The following is a 12,000-nucleotide window of genomic DNA, read 5'->3' as shown; positions in this document are numbered from 1 at the left end:
TTAAAAAAAAAGTATTGATTGTGGAGCCAAGCAAGTAAATATTGATATCAGTGATATAGCACAGTTCCTTATCTATAGAAATATATTTATGATATATTCAGGTAAAATATTAGAACTAAAACTCAATTTTCACCTTTTCTTGTTTTAGAATCAACATTGGGATCAACTATGTGTATCTACTTATTCTACTGAGATGATTTCTGTTATAAAAGTGTTGGAGGTTTTTTGAGAAAATTTTCCCAGGCTCTTAGTCAAATAAAATGATGTGTGAATCAGCAGGTAATAAAATAATTAAATGTTATGACAAAACAACTTGTCTTTTTTAATCCAATATTCAAGAAAACTCTCTTTTGTCTCTCTTTAACAAATCTCTTTTCTACCATTACTAAGGTTCTGTCTCAACACCATCACATAACAATTTTGAATCCAACTTCATTGGGGAAAATGGTAAGCAAGAGAAGGAGTCAGAGGGAGAGAGGCTAAAATAAATTAAGAAAAAAGCTTTATGTTTATTGAAAATATACTGTACATGTATATGCATGTGTACATTTATGGTATTGTATGTGTATTTCTTTTCTAAGTCCAAACAGCTTAATAAGTATTAAATAGGAAGAAGTCATTTTCATAAAAGCAAGGACGTTTCTCTCTTCCATGCACAGGAATTCTGAACAGCAGGATGATTCAAAGTGGTCCTTCTCAGGCATATGAACTTATGATATTCTAGAAACTTAACCAACTCAACTTCCAAAGCTAATTTGGACTCTAAATGCCAAGTCTTGCTATTGTTTTGGAAACAAGACAAAACATAAAATATGCATTAAAAATTACGTTCCATCATTTTTGTAAACTAGATTTCCTTTGTGAATAGCTTGAAATTTCATCTTGTCTCAAATTACTTTTTATTAAATTAGAAGTTAACTGAAAATTAAATTTTATGTTGAAATGATATAATCATTAAACTGATATAAATCACTCTAGTTCTGACAGTTGTTTAGACCTTATTAGATTTGTCACTTTAAGCACGGGAGTTTGTCCTTCTTGTGTATGCTACCACTATTTCAAGAAAAAAAAAGGATCATTACACCAGCTGTATTTGCTATTAGTCATGTGATCACTCTCAGAATGCCAGTATCATTAAATTCAGTCCTATAAAGTTCTAATGACTGGAATGGCTAGAATATTTTCTAGGCAAATGCAACCTTAAATAGACAATAGGACCAAGACTACTTTGTGCTTTCTTAACCTTGTGAAACAAGCAAAACCAGTCTTCTTTACCTATTTTACCCTATCTATTTCCTATGAGGCTCACCTTCAGTCTTTCTGGACTTCTCCAGGCAAGAATTTTTTAAAATATGTATCATATATATGAGAATGTGAGAAGAAAAGGAAAAAAAAAGTTGGTTCCTTGAAGAAAGTGTTCCAGGAAATAAAAGTCTTTTTTTCCCCTCAAAACTAAGTCTATAGCCCTCGCCTTCTCTCCCCTTTCCCCACAAAAAAAAAAACCAAAAAAAACCCCTAAGTCTATTCATACGACTTTTCATAAAAGCTACACCAATCTCTTAATACCTACATCTCTTACAGATCTACTTAAAGATTTATGAGTTTTCTCTCTTTGATCCACAGAGCCACAGTTCTTTACAGATAAAATTAGAGGAAGTGCCTTGGGCTCCCTCTAGAGGGTAATATTTGCCAATTATTTTGGGAGATGAAAAACTGCACTCAATCTGAGTAGTTCTGACTCAGCTGACAATCTGCTGCATTTTCTAAGATTGTGAATTCCCAGGAAGAGACGGCCATCTTTCTCCCTCAGCGTTGCTGGTGTATTTGAGCTGTCGGAGAAGCCTTCGGGTTAGCAGCACAATTGCCTACGAATTAGGCCACTAGTGTTCTTCGGATTGTTGTTCTTGATTGCCATTGAGTGGAGCATGACTCATAGAGACTATGAACAAAAGAACTGAAGTCTTTCAATAACTATCCTCATTTCTCAAAGTTCATAGTTTGCAGAGGCATGTTGTTTAGGAAGTGGATGACACTCCTGTTAGTTCAATAAAATAAATTACCCTGATAGAATCTTTAAATTTAACCCGTAAAATACCCTCTCAGTATTCTTTAAACCCAAGAAATTAACCAATTTAGCTTAACTAGTAGAGAATGCCTGCCTTGAGCATTATGATATTTGAAAGAACTATCTATCTATCTATAGCCATAATTTATTATGATCCACAGAATAAAATACCTTTGCATAGTTAATAAAACACAAAAGATACTCTTCAGGCAATCTCTGCTTTTAGTCAGGATCCATCTGACATCAGCTTGAACTTCTGGTAGTTCCCTGCCAATGTATTGTTCTAGCTGTTTTTCAATGATCTTCAGCAATATTTTGCTTATAGGCATATTCGTGATATTATTCAATAATATCCACATTCTGGTGGGTCACTTTTCCTGGGAATGGGAACAGATATGTATCTTTTCTAGTCAGTTGGCCAGACAACTATCTTCCAAATTTTCTGACAATAATTATTAATACATTTTGATTAGATGTTTCATCAGTTTTGGACTATGAAATCTGGTTATTGTTGTTGTTATTGTTATGTGCCTTCGAGTTGTCTGCAACTCATAGAGACAGTATGTGCAACAGCCCTAAACTCTTCTTTATTCTGTGCCAAACTTATTGTCTCTGACACACCTACCCCCATTATCCCAGTCACTGACCAGTCCATCTCATGAAGGGTCTTTCTCTCCTGCACTGTCCCTCCACCCTCCCAAACATGATGATCTTTAACCTTTTATAGGACAAAACTGTTTGTTTTCTAAGCAGTCCATGGTATAGTCAATACTCTTCTCCAATATCACAGCTCAAAGGCATCAATTCACCTTCTATCATCCCTTATCATTGTCCAGCTCTCTGATGAATAGCAAGTGATTGCAAAGACCTGGATCAGGGTTGCCTTTGTCTCCAGACTGACATCATTGCTTTTTAGTATTTTTAGAGAGGTCTCTGACAGGAGACTTTCCCAATGCAATATGTCTTTTAATTTCTTGGCTACTGGTGGCAAGAGTGTCCAGTCTCAATCTCTTCACCATGCATCACGATGCTGCCAATCAGCCCAGTGGTAAGAATCTTTGTTTTCTTCATATTTATCTCATATTCTAGACCTTCTGCAGCAAACCATTTAGGTCCTCCTCAGTTTTAGCAAGCAAGGTTGTCTTATCTGCGTAACACAGATTGTGGATGAGTCTTCCTCCAATCCTGATGCCACATTTCACTTCATAGAGTCCAGACTCCCAGAAAATCTGTTCTGCATATAGATTGAAAAGTTAAGGAGATAGGGCACATCTCTGATGTACACTCTTCCCAATTTTGAACCATGCCATTTTCCCTTGTCCTGTTCTAATGCCTGCCTCCTGGTCCAAGTATAGGTTTCACAATCAAGTGTTCTGGGATTCTCATTCTTCTCAGAGTTAGCCACAGTCTATTGTGGTCCACATAGTCAAACTCCTTTGCATAGTCAGTGAAACACAGATAGACATTCCTCTAGTATTCCTTGCTTTCAGCCAAGATCAATCTAACACTAGCTACAATATCTCTAGTACTATGACCCCTTCTGAACCAAGCCAGTACTTCTGGAAGTTCTCTGTTGATGTGTTATTTCAGTCATTTTTTGGATAATCTTCAGCAGAAACTTGTTTGCAAGTGATATTAATGAAATTGTTTGATAATTTCCACACTCTATTTGATCACCATTCTTTGGAATCTGACAAATATAGACCTCTTCCAGTCAGTTGGCCAGATGGTTGTCCTCCAGATTTCTTGGTACCACTTGGTGAACACATCTAGGGCAGCATCTATTTGTTAAAATATATCACTCGGTATAGCGTCAATTCCTGGGACCTTGTTTTTTGCCAGTTCTTTCAGAGCAGGTTGAACCTCCTCCTTCATCACCACAGGCTCTTGCTCCTATGTTGTTTCATGAAATTCTGTGTTCGGCCAATTCCTTTTCGTAAAAATCCAAAATTTCTTCCTCTTTGGCTTTACGTTGTTGTGCATATATTTGAATAGTCATAGTCACAAGTCTTCTGTGTATGCTACAACTTACAGAAATATCTTTTTGACTATTAATGTAAGATCATTCTTTCTCAGTTTTCCATCCTGAGGAGCAGTGGATCATATGATTGTCTGATTCAAAGTGGTCCATGCCAGTCCATCTCAGCTCACTAAAGCCTAGAATGTCTAACTTCATGTGTCCCATTTCATTTTTACAATTTTTAGTTTTCCTACAGTCATGCTTTGTACATTCCATGTTTTAACTTGATTGTGTGCATTACTACATACTATGGTGAATATTGAGAAGAATGGGAATCCCAGATCACTTAATTGTGCTCTTGGAAAATCTACACCTAGATCAGGAAACTGTTGGTTTAAAATTAGGAAGAATACATATCAACAATGTGCATTACCTACAACCAGGAGAAGATAAAATACATAAATGAGATCTTCTAAGAACCAAAACCCTATGCACATCCAAAAACCTCCACCAGGGTAAAAAGGGAAGCCACAGACTGGGAAAATTTATTTGGTAATGACATATCAGATAAGGGACTTCTATCCAGAATTTATAAAATACTTGAGCACCACAAGATAAATATAAATGATCCAATAGAAAAATGGGCACAGGATATGAACAGACACTTCACCAAAGAAAACATTCAGATGGCTAACAAGCACATGAAGAAATGTTCAAAATTCCTAGCACTAAGAGAGATGCAAATCAAAACAACTATGAGATATCATCTGACCCCAGTCAAAACAGCAAAATTTAACAGAATAGCATGCAACTAGTGCTGGTGAGGCTGTGGAGAAACCGGAACCCTTGTTCACTGTTGGTGGGAGTATAAAATGGTGCAATCCCTCTGGAAAATGGTATGGTGCTTTCTCAAAAAGTTGCAACTAGAGATACCATTTGACCCAGCAATTCCACTACTGGGAATATATCCAAAAGAGACCATAACTGACATCCAAGTAGGTATATGCACACCCATATTTATCAAGGTTTAGTTCACAATAGCAAGGAGTTGGATACAACCTAAGTGCCCATCAACAAATGAATGGATAGAGAAGCTGTGGTATATTCACACAATATAATACTACACTGCATGGAAAAACAAGGAACTCATGCAATATTATTCAAAATGGGTGACCCTGGAGGACATTATGCTGAGTGAAGTATCTGAGTCACAAAAGGACAAATACTGCATATTGCCACTGTAGTAAAATAGGACTGACCTCGGTGTTGGGGGGAGACTGAGAAAGATGGGTTCAATAATGTATACTGCATTGAAACAGATGAGGGAGAAAACTGTTTAAAATGGGTATGTGATTAGGTATTTTTGTCATGACAGGAGTCCAGAGCGAAGCCTGCATAGTGGAGTGGACCTGGGGGAGGGTTTGTAAAACAATGAAATAATTTTTCTTTTACTTTTCCAAGAATGTAGTGTACTGAGGAGGAGGGTTGGGAGGGGAGAAAAGCACAATGATTACATGGAAATCCAAAGTCTCTGTAAATTTTCATTGAAATTAATAATAATTTTTTTAAAAAGGAGAAAAGGACTAAAATTAAAAAAAAAAACAACAACCTATGTGTTTCTCCATACTTATTCAGTCTGTATTCTGAGCAAATATCTTGTGAAGCTGGACTCTATGAAGAGGAACATAACATTTGGATAGGAGGAATATTCATCAACAACTTGTGTTATGCAGATGATACAACCTTACTTGCTGAAAATGGGGCAGGCTTGAAATGCTTGCTGCAAAAGATCAAGGACTACATATAGCCTTTGTTGTGCATTATATCGTAACATCAAGAAAACCAATGTTCTCATAACTGGGTCAATAATCAATGTCATGATAGATGGAGAAGGGATTAGAACTGTCAAATAATTTCATCTTCTCTGCATCAACAGTTAACACCATTGGTATTGTTGTTGTTGTTATGTGCTGTCAAGTGCCTTGTGACTTATAGTGACCCTATCTATATACAAGAGCCCTAAACCCTGCTCTTTTCTGTGCCAACCTCACTGTCTCCGACACACCTACTCCTATTACCCCAATCACTGCTGCCCTGATACATCTCATCAAGGGGTTTCCTCTCTTGCACTGTCCCTCCACCCTCCCAAACATGATGTCCCTCTCCAAGAACTAGTCCCTTCTTGTAACATGCCCAAAGTATTAGCAGAAGATATTTTGCATAGTGCAAGTCCACTGCCAGGAACCTCTTCTAAACACTAAAGAGCAATGATGCCATTTTTAAAACTAAGGTGGATCTGATTCAAGCTTCGGTCTTTTCAATCACTTGCTGTGCATCTGAGAACAGAACAATGAATAAGGAAGATAGAGAAAAAAATTAAGCCTTTTCTGTTATGCTGGAGAGCAGTACTGAATACTCTATGAGCTACCAAAAGAACAGACATGTCTTGGGGAAAGTGCAGCCAGGGTGCTCCATGGAGGCAAAGATGGTGAAACTTTGTCTCGTATACTAGGCAAGGTTATTCTTTGGAAAGAAACATCACATTTTTGAAAGATGGAGGGTCAGCAAAGGAGAGGGAGACCTCCAATTAGACAGATTGATACAGTGGCTGAAGAAATGGGCTCAAATGTGTTAGAGATGATGACAATGGCATAGAATAGGACAGGGTTCAGGTCTGTTCATAGGGTCATGGTTGTAATTGACTTGTTGGCACCTAACAACAATAACTTTTTTAATCCTATTTGTTTAATATGTTGACTAATTTTGTTTCTTCTAGGTCCCCTAAGTTCCACATTTAGCAGATGACTCTCCAAAGATACCATCTTCTTCAAAACCCCCTCCTAACCCTATTCCTCTCAACACACTTGACACAGCCAGAGAAGAAGTGCCCAATGCCCAGTTTCACCATGAAGCAACTAGAATGATCATTTTAAAAAAATCCTAAAATATTTTAGGGGCTCTACCTCTTCAGGAAAAAAATATTAAAATTAGAACCAACAAGACAGAGCAGGCAGAGGTATAGGAGCCATCAGGAAGTAGATACTGACATATGTGGAAATGGCTGCCCACTCCTGGAAGCAATACTTAATCAGTGTGTTAGGTTCGTGAATGAAGCTGGAATGAAGACTTTCCACTAAACCTTGAACTCTCCATGATACCCTCTCCTTTACCCTAACCCCACCGCAAGGCACACTCAGATGAAGAAGCCGTGAATATGATCACACCCTGGCTCCTCCATTATTTCGTTTCCAAGGAAGATGATCTGTCCCTTCCTTTGGGACTTAATTTTTCAATAAATCCATCTTTACTCCTGCCTCCTTGCCTTTCTTCCTGGCTTAATGCCCACAAAAAGCCTCAACCTAGCCCAGTATATTTGGAACAAAACTAGCATCCGTCAGCTTTTTTAAATGCCCCAACTCTCTCATAAAATCAGGAAATTGCTGTATACTGTGGTACCTTTGACACTATCCTCTTTTCTAGCCTATTCTGCCTGGCATAAACCTTTAGCTTGTGTAAGAAGAGTGAACTAGGGCATTGACTGCATGATAACAGAATAATCTTACAAATTTGAAAGTGTGTAATCTAGATCAAGGAGTGTCAATGGAGTAACTTCTTCATTTCTGCTTTCCCTGTCGTTCACTTTTCAAGTGGACCCAAATGTTCACTATCAGCTTCCTCCCTGGTGCCCTTTAATGTCCAGTCCTGGGAACATTTCTGCATCGGTGTGCCGGAGGACCTAACCACCTACTCCAATTTTAAATCTCTTCTTCAGTTCCCTCCATGGCAAACATGGCTCCCTGCCCACTCAGGCCCTAGATTTCTTCTTTCAAATGCAAATTTCCTAACTCAGAGGAACTGGGTGGAGTCTACTTTCTTTGCCCCCCCACTCCTGCCCTCACCCCCCTTACTAGTTTATTTATAAAACTCAAATACAAATCTGAACAAATTCTTTCAATTTCCCTCACGCCTCCCACCTATTATATCGTACAATCCAATGATTAATCGTCGCCCTTCCCCCTGCACATCCACATACCTCTGCTTCCAGCCTCTCCCACCCCTCTTGGATTCTTATACTCATTCTACAGTAATGGTTTTATACAATATTTATCCTTGTGGGACTGAGTTCACTCAGCTTAATGCTCTCCAGTCCCTCCCAAGTTAGATAATAATTTACAAAGTTGTTACTCCTGCATGCTGCATAGTATTCCATTGTGTGAATGTACTATAATTTCTCTATCCATTTGTTTGTGGAAGGATATTTGGGCTGTTTCCATGTTCTTGCGATGGTGAATAATACTGCCATGAACATTGTTGTATAAATCTCAGTTTGTGCCTCAGTTCTCATATTCTCAGGGTATATTCCAAGAAGTGGAATTGCTGGGTCATATGGAATTTCTATGTTCAGTTTTTTTGAGGAAGCACCAAACTGCCTTCCAGAATGGGTAGAACTTTTTAAAATTCCACCAACAATGTATGAATTCCTTTTTTACCACATCCTCTCCAACATCCATTACTTGCTGCCCTGTTAAACTTGCCACTGTTGCTGGAGTAAGATGGTACCTCATTGTGGTTTTGATTTGCATCTCTCTTATTGCCAGTGATTTGGAGCATTTTTTCATGTGTCTGTTTGCCATTCAAATATCTTCCCCTGTGAAGTTCTTTCCACATCTTTTGTCCACTTTGTAATTGGGTTATCAGTCTTTTTCTTGTGGAGGCTTTGGAGTACTCTGTAAACTTTTGTTATAAGACTCCTGTGTGAGATGGTATTACCAAATGTTTGTTCCCAGTCTACAGGTTTTCACCCAGTTGGAAAAAGGTCTTGATATGCACAGGGATTTATTTAATCTTTAGAAGGTCCCATACCTCAATTTTATTCTTTTTAGATTGTCCATTTCTGGTTGTATTTGCCAGTTTCTTTTTACCTTGGACTGGTGCTTCTAAGCTTGATCCCATTTTATCTCTTATGAATATTACAGTTTTGGGCTTTATTCCCAAATCTCTTATACATCTTGAGTTGATTTTTGTGTATGGTGTGGATCCTATTTCAGCTTTATGCAGGTGGAAGTCAAGTTTTGCCAGCACCCTTTGTTGAAGAGAGCACCAGAGAAATGCCTATCTGTGTTTCATTGATTATGCAAAGGTGTTCTACTGTGTGGATCACAACAAACTGTGGCTATGTCTGAGAAGAATCCCAGAACACTTGATCGTGCTAATGTGGAACCCGTACTTGGACCAGGAGGCAGTCATTAGAACAGAGCAAGTAAACCATTGTATGGTTCAAAATTGGGAAGGCTGTATGCCAGGAATGTATCCTATCTCCATATCTTTTCAATCTTTATGCAGAACAGATTACCTGGGAGGCGAGTTTCTATAAGGAGAAATGTGGCATTAGGATTGGAGGAAGACTCATCAACAGTCTGAGTTATGCAGATGACACAATCTTGCTTGCTGAGGAGGACCTGAAGCGCTTGCTGTGGAAGGTCAGGGACTGCAGCCTTCAGTATGGATTGAGGCTCAATATCAAGAAAACAAAGATTCTCACCACTGAGCCGATTGGCAGCATCATCATCGATGGTGAAGAGATTGAAATTGTTCACAGCTTTAGTTTGCTTGGCTCCGCAGTCAACACTCTGCCCCAGCAGCCAGGAAATTAAAAGACGTATTGTAATGCGAAAGTCTGTGGTTAGAAACCTCTCTAAAGTACTGAAGAGCGATGATATCAGTCTGAAGACTAATGTCTGCCTGATACATGCCATGGTCTTTGCAATCACTTGCTATCTATGCATCAGAGAGCTGGACAATGACTAGGGATCATAGAAGGAGAATTGATGTCTTTGAGCTATGGTTTTGGAGAAGAGCATTAAATATATCATGGACTGCTAAGAGAATGGACAGGTTTGTCCTGGAGAGGGTGAAGCTAAGCTCCTCCGTGGAGGCAAGGATTCTGAAGCTTTGTCTGACATAATTTGAACATGTTGCAAGAAGGGACCAGTTCTTGGAGAGGGATGTCATGCTTTGGAGTGTGGAGGGACAGCAAAGGAGAGGAAGACCCTTGATGAGATGGATTGATTTAGTGACTGGGTAATGGGGTAGGTGTGTCAGAGACAGCGAGATTGGTACAGGATAGGGCAGGGTTTATGACTGTTGTACATAGGGTCATTTTGACTAGATGATACATATCAACATTTGACAACTTTGATTTCCTTGTCGAATAGCAGTTGACCATAGATAGCTGGGTCTATTTCTGGGTTCTCAATTCTGTTCCATTGGTCAATGTGCCTGTCATTGTATGAGTACCATGCTGTTTTGGTTACTACTGCTGTGTAGTAGGTTTTGAGGTTAGAGAGTGCTATGCCTCCAACCTCATTTTTGTTTCTCAGAAGTGTTTTGCTTATTCAGTGTCTCTTGTCTCTCTAAATAAATTTGATAATTTCTGGTCCAATCTCCTTGAAAAATGAATTTGGTATCTGGATTAGGACTGCATTGAACATGTAGATTACTTTTGGTAGGATTGTCATTTTCACCATATTGAATCTTCCTATCCATTAAAAGGGCACATTTTTCCATTTCTTTAGGTCTATTATTGTGTCTTTCAGAAATGCTCTGCAGTTTTCTTTGCATAGGTCTTTTGTATCTCTAGTTAGGTTCACTCCCAAATATATCAATTTGTGGTTGGCTATTGTAAATAGTATTGCTTTCTTGATTCCTTCTCTGAGTTCTTATAGTTACTGTAGAGGAATCCTATTGATTTTTTGATATTGATCTTGTATCCTTGCTACTCTACTAAATTGGCCAATTAACTCTAACAGGTTTGTTTGTTTGTTGTTGAATCTTTGGGATTTTCTGTGTACACTGTCATATCATCTGCTTATAGTGACTGTTTAACCATAACCATTTCTTTGCCAATCTGGATGCTTTTATTTCCTTCTCTTGTATCACCCTAGAAAGCACTTTCAATACAATGTTGAAAAGAAGTGGTGACAGTAAACATCCTTGTCTGGTCCCTGTTTGCAAGGAAAATGTTTTTAGTTTTTCTTACTTGAGAATGATGTAGGCTCTTGGTTTTGCATATATACTTTTCATTATGTTGAGGAAATTTCCTTCTATTCCAATTTTGCTGAGTGTCTTTATCAGGGAGCGTTGTCGGATTTTGTCAAATTCCTTTTCTGTATCAATTGCTAAGATCATATGGTTCTTGTTATTTACTTTGTTAATATAGTGAATTGTACTGATTGTTTTTCTTATGTTGAACCATCCCTGCATACCTGTTATGAATCTCTCTTGATCATGGTGAATTATTCTTTTTATGTGTTCTTGGATTCTATTGGCTAGGATTTTGTCAAGGATTTTTGCATCTATGTTCATCAGAGATATTGGTCTGTAGTTTCCCTTCTTGGTAATATCTTTGCCTGGTTTTGGTATTAGGATTATGCTTGCTTCATAGAATGACTCTGCAAGTGTTTCTTCTTTTCCAGGTTTTTGAAATAATTTAAATAGAATGGATGCTAAATCTTCTCTGAATGTTTGGTATAATTCAGCTGTGAAGCCATCTGGTCCAGGACTTTTCTTATGGGGAAGTCTTTTTATGACCTTTTCAATTTCTTCTCTTGTGATGAGTCCTTGTCAATCTGGGTAGGGGATGAATTTCAAAGGAATTTGTCCATTTCCTCTAGGTTTTCAAATTTATCAGAGTATAGCTTTTCATAGTATTCTGATTGTTGTTGTAGTTATGTGCCATCGAGTCACTTGCGACTCATAGCGACCCAATGTACAAACACCGTTTTATTCTGTGGCAACCTAGCCATCCCAAACTCACTCATTCCCACCACTCCAGTCACAGAATCGATCCATCTCATTGAAGGTCTTCCTCTCCTGCACCGCCCCTCCACTCTGACAAACATGATGTCCCTCTCCAAGGACCAGTCCCTCCCTGAAACATGCCCAAAGTATGTCAGAGGAAGCTTCAGAATCCTTG

The sequence above is a fragment of the Elephantulus edwardii genome, unplaced genomic scaffold (genome assembly GCF_000299155.1).
Source record: "Elephantulus edwardii isolate Elephantulus edwardi_28Jun2011 unplaced genomic scaffold, EleEdw1.0 scaffold00097, whole genome shotgun sequence".
NCBI classification, from domain to species: domain Eukaryota; kingdom Metazoa; phylum Chordata; class Mammalia; order Macroscelidea; family Macroscelididae; genus Elephantulus; species Elephantulus edwardii.
This window is presented reverse-complemented; position numbering follows the sequence as displayed.